Here is an 8,979-nt window from a genome sequence, read left to right as displayed (position 1 = left end):
TGCATTACTATTACCGCTTTATGTTCTTAATTTACATGTGATATCATAATTGAATTCATAAATATATTTGAGGTTTTGCCTGTGGGTTTAAATATGTCTGAATATCTTGAATGTTTAACCATGTAATTGCTATAATGGATGCCATAGGGTTTGAAGCTTGCTGAAATCGTACTGTTTTAAAATTCAAAACCCGCAGCCGTTCGCTCGCACATCGCTAAGCGAACATGTAGCGAGTGTTCGCCAGGCCCTCGCTAGGCGAGGCAGCAGCGAACATGACAGTCGCTGACTTTTCTGTTATGATCTTTGCTCATCTGACATGTTTTATTATCACCATGCATTGTTTACCTGACATCAGTACTGTTGTGATTCCTTTTGTTTGGTGCAATTCTCGATTGCACCCTGATTTGGTATTCTGACCTGTTTGCTGAATTTTGTAAGGGTTCACATACTCCCGGAAAAGGTAGCTTGCTAAGTATTCCACTTTATTTGTGGGATACCCTTGTGGAGATACATCCTAATTACCTAATTAATTTTAATGTGGAGATTCATCCTAATTACCTAATTGATTATAAAATATTGCCTTTGAATATGTGATCTTGGACCTCTCTGTGTTGCCTTACGGTATTACGGTATTACGGTCATGTCCCGCGAATGTGGGGATACACTTAGCAAAGACCCTTAGGTTAAATCATCATGTCCCTATAAGATAAATCATAGTCCCTCGGATGTTGCCTGCGAATATATGATTTTTGTCCCTCGATGACCCGTCGTTGTAGCCTACGGTTAAATGATGATCGTCCCTTCGAATGCTAAGGTATCCTTACAAATGTTGCCTTCAATGACCAATCGATGACCCTACGATGTCCCTTTTACATCCAAAGGATAAAACTACTTACTTCTCAATAGTAAGGACAGTTTTACCCTCATAAGGATAGGAAATGCCCATAAAGACCTTGGGTAGGTATAACTCTTAAATGCTGACTCACAACTTAAAATACTTTTCACACCTCGCACTTTGCAAAACATCTATTAGAAAATCACCACTTGGTATACATTCGTACTAGAATCATTGCCAAGTTATATTTTTCTAAACAACTTTCAAAATTAAACGAGATAAATACTTTGTATACATTCGTACGAGAATCATTACAAAGTTAAACTCTCTTTTCAAGACATTTTCTAAACAGTTCTCAAACACTTTTTCAGACAAGAAAAACATAAGTGATCCAGCAATTAAGAGCCCATGGATAACCATGGATACAAAGGGTGCTAACACCTTCCCTTTGTATAATGTACCTCCCGAACCCAAAATCTAATTAAGGCTTTCCTGTTCTTTTCCACCTTTCCTTATTGGATAAAAGAAAAGTCGGTGGCGACTCTTGCTATCCGCGACATTGCGTTTCAAAGCAAAAAAAGAAAACACGCGAAGTCAGTTCACCGTATGACAGAACTGGCGACTCTGCTGGGGACATGCCTTAAAAAGAGAGGTTAACTTAAAAAAGATCACTTATTTGAATTGTCTGCTTTACTTTTAAGGGATTGCTTGGGTATTTTATGCTTGAGTGAAAGATCCTACACCCGGATCTAGTGTACCTTAGGTAAGTAGCAAGAGATCACCGCGACTATCCGGCGTATACTGGAATGGTTAAAATGATGGCTACGGTTAATGTGACACTTTAGATGTCCTGATGTTCCTCATGTTTAATTGAGGAGAAATTTGGCGTCTGCGTGGTATCATCAAAGCATTAACCAGACCTTTAGAACCCTAATTGACTCATCCTAGCCATTAGAAAGTAGTGAGATAACTGACTTCGGTTCCGACTGGGGTTGGTTGAGACTCGATACTACACTCTTTGAGATTGGACTTTAGGGAAGCTTTGGTCAACCACTTGGTGTTGCACTGAAGTGGACTTAAGGGAAGGTCAATGATTGGAGATCCTTTTAGAACCCGATTGCTATTCTAGGACAGGTTGAACCAACCAAACTTCAGTGGGGAGGGTACTTACCTATGGAACTCATGCAAGACTTAAAACCTAGGAATGATTGTTGTGTGACTTGTTTGTGCCTGTTGTTTACTTAACAACATAACATCATAACATCATAACATCATAACATCATAACATCATGGCATTGTACTAACCATTTCAAGGACCTAGGGATTTAACTTGGCTCTGTAACAGGGCTATGGCTTCCAGGAAGACCATCCGGATCAATTTTGTAGCAATCTCTCCTCAACTCAAGAGTTTAGTGTCAGAACTTCCTGATCAGGCTCAGTTCATCAAGAAACATGGTTCTCTCCTCAATTCAGTTACCACCGGTTTCAAAGAAGATATGATGAGAGTTCTATTCCAGTTCTTCGATCCTAAACATCATTGCTTCATATTCCCAGATTATCAGTTGGTACCCACATTGGAAGAATTCTCCAGGCTGCTTGGGATACCTATCCTTGATCAAACGCCTTTCAGTGGTTTAGAAAAGATTCCGAAGTCTGAAGAAGTTGCCGCAGCTTTACACATGACAAAGTCCGACATTGAAACTAATTGGGTAACAAGAAGTGGAATTAAGGGTTTACTTGCCAAATTTCTGATAAATAAGGCCCGAGAATTCTTAAAAGTTATGGATGTCCATGCTTTCGAAGATGTCCTAGCATTACTAATCTATGGTTTGGTGTTATTCCCTAATCCAGACCAATTCATAGACATGAATGCTATTAAGATATTTCTCACTCATAACCCTGTGCCTACCTTGCTTGGAGACATTTTGCATTCCCTTCACACTCGTACTATGAAAAGGCAAGGGACTCTCATGTGCTGCGTACCTTTATTATCCAGGTGGTTTATTTCGCACCTTCCTCCATCAGTCTTGAAGAATGAGCAAAATTTGAAATGGTCTCAAAGGATAATGTCGCTCTCCCATTCAGACATCCGTTGGTGTCCTCACCTCGAAGAAAACGTTATCATCATTGACCGTTGCGGAGAATTCTCTAACATACCACTCCTGGGGATAAGAGGAGGTATTACTTATAACCCAGCTTTAGCCTTACGTCAGTTTGGTTATGCTCGAAGAGATGGTCCACATGAGATATTTATCCATGGCACTGTGTTTGACTATGACAACAATTCCCAAGGTCTCCGTCAAAGATTTGTACGAGCTTGGAGCATGGTGAAAAGAAGCACTTTAGGATAGAAAAACTCTATTCCTATGGAACCTTATCTCAGATGGGTACGCGCCAGAGCTCGTGAACTTGTCATGCCATATCTTGCAGTCGGACCGCTGATTGTTGAACCAGGAGTTGAAGGAGGTACTCCTCAGATCATTCCTTATCCAGATATGCCTACCAATGTTGAAGAATTGAAGAGATCTTGGATCCAGTTGAGAGAGGAAACGGATACTTTTGAAGCCCAGTTCTGTGCTGAAAGGAAGAAAGTGTTAGAGCTCACCAGCCAACTTAATGAGGAACGAAGACTCAATGCATATCTTCGCCCAAAAAGAAGCCGTCCCTGGGAGACTTGAGCTTTCATTCTATTTTTATTATTCTTTTTGTAATGAACATTGATTAAAGAAATTATTAATAAAAGTTCCCCTTTTTGGTGGTTTACGCAAAGTTAAATTCCAAAAGTCCTTGAAAACATTTCATACATTGCATAGCATAACATAGCATTGCATAACAGGTACTCTAAAAGATCAATGTTCTCACGGTCTTCCCTCTAAACAGAAAAATGGACCTCGAACAAACTGTCAAAGATCTCCAGGCTCAAAATGCTCAATTCCAGGAGATGATCATGAACTTATCCAAGGGGCAGGATGAACTGAAGGCTCTCTTGCTCGAAAAGAAGAAAGACAAGAAAGCTGTGAGTTACATCAACCCGGGAAGAAGACTTAAAGGACAGGCCGCAGGAGTCAAGATTAGAATTCCGAAAGATCAAGAAGAGGGGACAAAAGATGATTCGGAAGATGAGAATGCTGATCCTTTCAATCCTGAGGACGACGATGAAGATTATGAAAATGAACAGCACTCTCCAAAAGATGATAAGTATAAGTTGCTAGAAGAACGTATGCTAGCTATGGAGGGTCAGAAGGCACCCGGTCTGGATTTCGAAAGCTTGGGTCTGGTCTCTGATGTGGTCATTCCTCGCAAATTCAAGGCCCCCGCTTTCACTAAGTACGATGGTGCATCTTGTCCTCAGATGCATTTGAGAGCTTATGTGAGAAAGATTCAGCCGTATACCACTGATAGGAAGCTATGGATCCATTTCTTCCAAGAGAGTCTGTCTGGCACACAGTTAGGGTGGTATTATCAGCTCGAGAGCTCTAACATCCACACCTGGACTGATTTAGCGACAGCTTTCTACAAGCATTACCAATATAATTCTGAATTAGCGCCTACTCGGCTACAGTTGCAGAGTATGACTATGGGCTCTAAAGAAAGTTTCAAAGAATATGCTCAAAAATGGAGAGATTTGGCTGGTAGAGTCAAACCCCCTATGACGGATCGAGAATTAGTGGACATGTTCATGGGTACACTGACTGGCCCATTCTACAGCCATCTATTGGGAAGTTCCTCATCGGGTTTCACTGAACTTATACTAACAGGCGAACGTGTTGAAAGTGGCGTTCGAAGTGGAAAAATACAGGTGGCTACCTGTTGATTGTAATCTTAAGTGTCGGGTTTTTGTTATCGTATCCACAGGGATTGTAAGATATCACCGCCGTTCGATGGTTGTATTAATTATAGCTTTAGGTAACAATAGGGTTTTGGTTGTTGTCACGTTATCTTGCATAAAAATGTAATAAAATGCGGTAAAAGTTATGGTTTGAATATTTGAGAAATATTGCCAAAGTTAGGGTTCAACGATCACTTTGCATGTATTTGTTCGGTCAACAATCTTATAAACTCCTTTAGATGATAAATTATTTCACAAAGTCCTCCCAATGTGTTTCTCTCGAACACACATTGTGAGTTTTCCCATTTTGATCCATTGTTTATCTCTAACACAATCTATCAAAATGATAACTTTTTGGTTCAACCTTATGGTGAACAAAATCATTCATTACTATCTCTAGCTAACAAACAAGATTGGATGAAAACCTAGGTTAAGAGTTGGTAAACATCTCTCGATCATAAACCAACACAAAGAGTTTTGAATAAGAACAAAGTTTTCATCATATATTCACCATTAAAGAGTTTACAAATGAAGATCCTTACATTTACACACAAAGCTAATGATCATCTACATCTAACCTTGACAAATGGAGGACTTAGCTACTCATTTTCATGGTAGCTTGGTCGGCAAGTTTCGGAAGAAGGTTGATCAACATCCAAGTCGAATAATCAAGATTGGATGGGAATCCACCTTCTTTTTGTAAAAGATGGTTAAGAGATGAAGAGAAATGAAATCTAGGTCAAAAAGATCTCTAGAGCAAAAGTTGGAAAATATCTAGAAAAAGTACAAAAGTATGGAAAGATGAAGTATGGCTCTCAAAAGTGGCACTTGCTACTTATAGAGCAGCTACTGGGCTGTCATGCTCGCTAGGCGAGCAGAATGGCTCGCCTAGCGAGCCCCTAAATAAGGCACCTGAGGCATCTGCGCCCAGAGAAACAGCCTTTCCCAGACTGTCATGTTCGCCTAGCGAACAAAACCTTCGCCTAGCGAAGGACACGCTTCAACCTTCGCCCCAACGAGGTTGAGAGGTTTTGCTACTGGAATGCTCGCTGGGAACTCGCTAGAGCCTCGCCTAGCGAGTGAGTGCTGGCTACGCTTTTCACCAAGTCTGGAAGTGTTCGCTACCCACCTCGCTAGCAGCTCGCCTAGCGAGTTTGGTCATGTTTGCCACTGTAATTTACTGGAGCATTTCGCTGGACTCTCGCTGGACGCTCGCCTAGCGAGTGCTTCGCCACAGCCCTCGCCTAGCGAGCAAGCTGATGAATGCTTGTTTGATTTGATCCCTTTGCCAAATTTCTTGTGTCTTCACTTTCTATTATTTCATGCCTACTTCCTGCATAATAACACACAAATCAAAGGTACCAAGATCGTTTATCATTGAATTGCATTTCATCTAAAACAAGGGTGGTTTTGAACATTTTAGCAAGGAAATGGAGTGAAAGATACCCATATTTGATAGCTCAAATTAGCACTTTTGGGTATCTAACAACTCTCCCCAACTAGATTCTTGCTTGTCCTCAAGCAAAGTATGCCTCTTGAAGGACAAGAGGATTTGCTTTAAGAAAATGGTTTCTCCGAAGTCGGATAAAACGGCTCAAACACAAGCGAATCAGCAGGTACAAATTTCCAACGGTTCGAATAAAATAATACACAAGAACTAAAACTTAATAGTAATGCGAAATATGTATCTATCTACAATAATATTATTTTGAATGAATCACCCTATCTCTCTTCTTCGAATAAGGAATGAAGAATTTACGCGTTTGCAACCGCGAGAATAATCTCACTCTCTAACAAATAATGAAGAAATCAATTCGATTCATACAATGTCTAACAATTATAATTGGTAATGTGGAAGCACGAAGATCACTAAGGGCTTTTCGGTTGAAGCTTGGTCAGGTTAACAAACAAGGGTCATTTCTAAGGCCATTGAAAACGAAATTGCCGATGCAAAAGAGACATTCACTGTACATTATTCACACATCTCGACTTCGTTCCATTTGTTTCTTATTTGAAACCTTCACAACTCTTATTTCACAACTCAATTTTTCCTTTTCACTATTTTTCTTCCAAGCAAGCATTCATTTTCATTCTTTCTATTTTTGTTCTTTTCTTTCACATCATATTTACAAAACAGATGTTTCTTTTCTATATTTTTATTTTCAATGCTTGCTCGGTTTTTTTTTCAAGAGTTGTGGTACTTACCGATTCTCCCCAACTTATTTCTTACTCACCCTAAGTGAATGCTCTTAACATTTTACGGAAAAAGAACAATAATCAAGATTTTCCGGGTTGTAAAAAAAGATTTTTGAAATCTCGCTTTATTTCAAGCTGAGATTCAACTGTTTAAGCTCAAAGGGGTTAACGAATACTCTCTCTGCTCACAGGTAAGTTGTTTTTGGATGTAGTTGTGCTCGATAGAAAACAAGTGCCTCGATCATTTCTAATTGCTTCCACATATTCACAATAATAAAAGACAAAGCATGAATCAAATGAATCAACAAAACTTATTAGAATCCAGCATTTAAGTGTACAATGGAGGTTTCCTCACAATTTGTGGTTTTAAGTTCTAGATGAAACATTCATTCAATTATGTTGCAAAAAGACAATATTCAATTTACCAAAAAGAGTAAAGTTCTTAATGCATTCTAAAATTCTAGCCGGAGGTAACCATGTACCTTAGCCTCATTCACTTGTTTATTCTTATCATTGCCATCCAAGCTCGGATGCACCTTCATTGGGTACTTCTTTGAGGAGCAACCAATCTAGAAGGTTTGCCACTCAACCAACCAAAAATTTATTAAAACAACAAAATTTAAAACAGAAATAATAATATAAACTTCAAAATTTAAATTTGTTCGTGGGGGACAAAACACCCCAAAAATACAAAACCAAAGTCAAAATACAGAATCCGAAAATACAATCAAAATAAAACATAACCGGTAGCCTCATCATCATCATCATCATCAGCAACACCACCAGAAGACGCACCAGCGCCCGCCCCCTCACCATACACAGGCCTGTCCACAGGCCAGTTGGCGTTAAGCAGAAACTGCTCACGCGTCATCAATGCATGAGCACCACTTCCCTACAGCTGTAACCGCTGCATAGAATCGTGCATATCTATCATGGCACGCTGGGTTGCCGCCATCCATTCCCAATTGCAAAACCTTAGTTACACGGATTGATTGAAATGTGAAGTGGAGTAAGGTTTGCAATCTTTCAATTAGGGTTTGAGTGAGTTGTTTGTGAGAGAGATGAAAATGAGAGAGTGTGGAGAGTGCTCGGTTAAAATGCCTCAGCAGAGTTGCAAAAACAGAAAAGTTGTGTTTGGGCCAAAATGAGTGGCCTGCTGAGATTTTAAATAAGTGCTGTCAAGCAGCGCTCGCTGCTGCTTCGCCTAGCGAGCAGCTAGCGAATCAGCTCGCTACTGCCTCGCCTGGCGAGCATCAAGCGAGCATGACAGCAATTTCCTTTTCCAAAGGCAGCAATCCAGGTACATTCATCATGGTTTTAACAAGTGGAAACCCAATACAACAGAACAGGAAAACAGTAAATACTTACAATGTTGGGGTGCCTCCCAACAAGCGCTTGTTTAACGTCGGCTAAGCTCGACGGTGCGATGCTCACAGAGGAGCATCCAAAGGATTTGTGTAGCTTCCGCTATCCACTTTGTTGTTTGAGTTTCCGGGATCCATTTTGTTGAGCAACTTCCTCAAGGGCTTTGTTGTCTTCAAGAGGTTCTTGATGAACCTTCGATAAAATCTGATACCACCCTTTTTCGGAACTATTTGTACAACGCTCACCCATTCACCATCTGCGATAGAACAATTCATCCCGGCCTCTACTAATTTGACAACATCCTTCTTTCTCAGCACCTGCATCAATTGATTCTCCTCCTTTGTTGACAAAGTGCTGCTAATGATTACTGGTTTGGTACAGTTATCACCTAGGAACACATACTTCAAATTTGGCTCTAGTTTTGGCTCCTCCACTTTCTTTGTCATATCCAAGCCTTCCCTTGTTTCTTCATGATAGACAAGTTCTCCACAAGCCTCTAATTCATGCAACAATGCTTCCATCTCTTTTCCTTTATTTTTGGTCGAACTTTTGTAGACTCCGATAAGAGATCTTTCGGAAGGATTAGAAACATGAACCTGGTTTGCGACCTCCACTAGCTTCTCCTTGGTGGCATCGATTCGGAAAGAATCATGCTTCTCATTAGAATGCTTTTTGGCTTTAAAAAGATGGAAGGCTACCTCTTCATCTTGGACCCTTACTTTCATCAAACCGTTGTCAACATCAATCATCATGC

Source organism: Lathyrus oleraceus, chromosome 1, assembly GCF_024323335.1.
Source record: "Lathyrus oleraceus cultivar Zhongwan6 chromosome 1, CAAS_Psat_ZW6_1.0, whole genome shotgun sequence".
Taxonomy (NCBI): domain Eukaryota; kingdom Viridiplantae; phylum Streptophyta; class Magnoliopsida; order Fabales; family Fabaceae; genus Lathyrus; species Lathyrus oleraceus.
The sequence above is the reverse complement of the archived record's forward strand: the minus strand, read 5'-3'. Positions refer to the sequence as shown.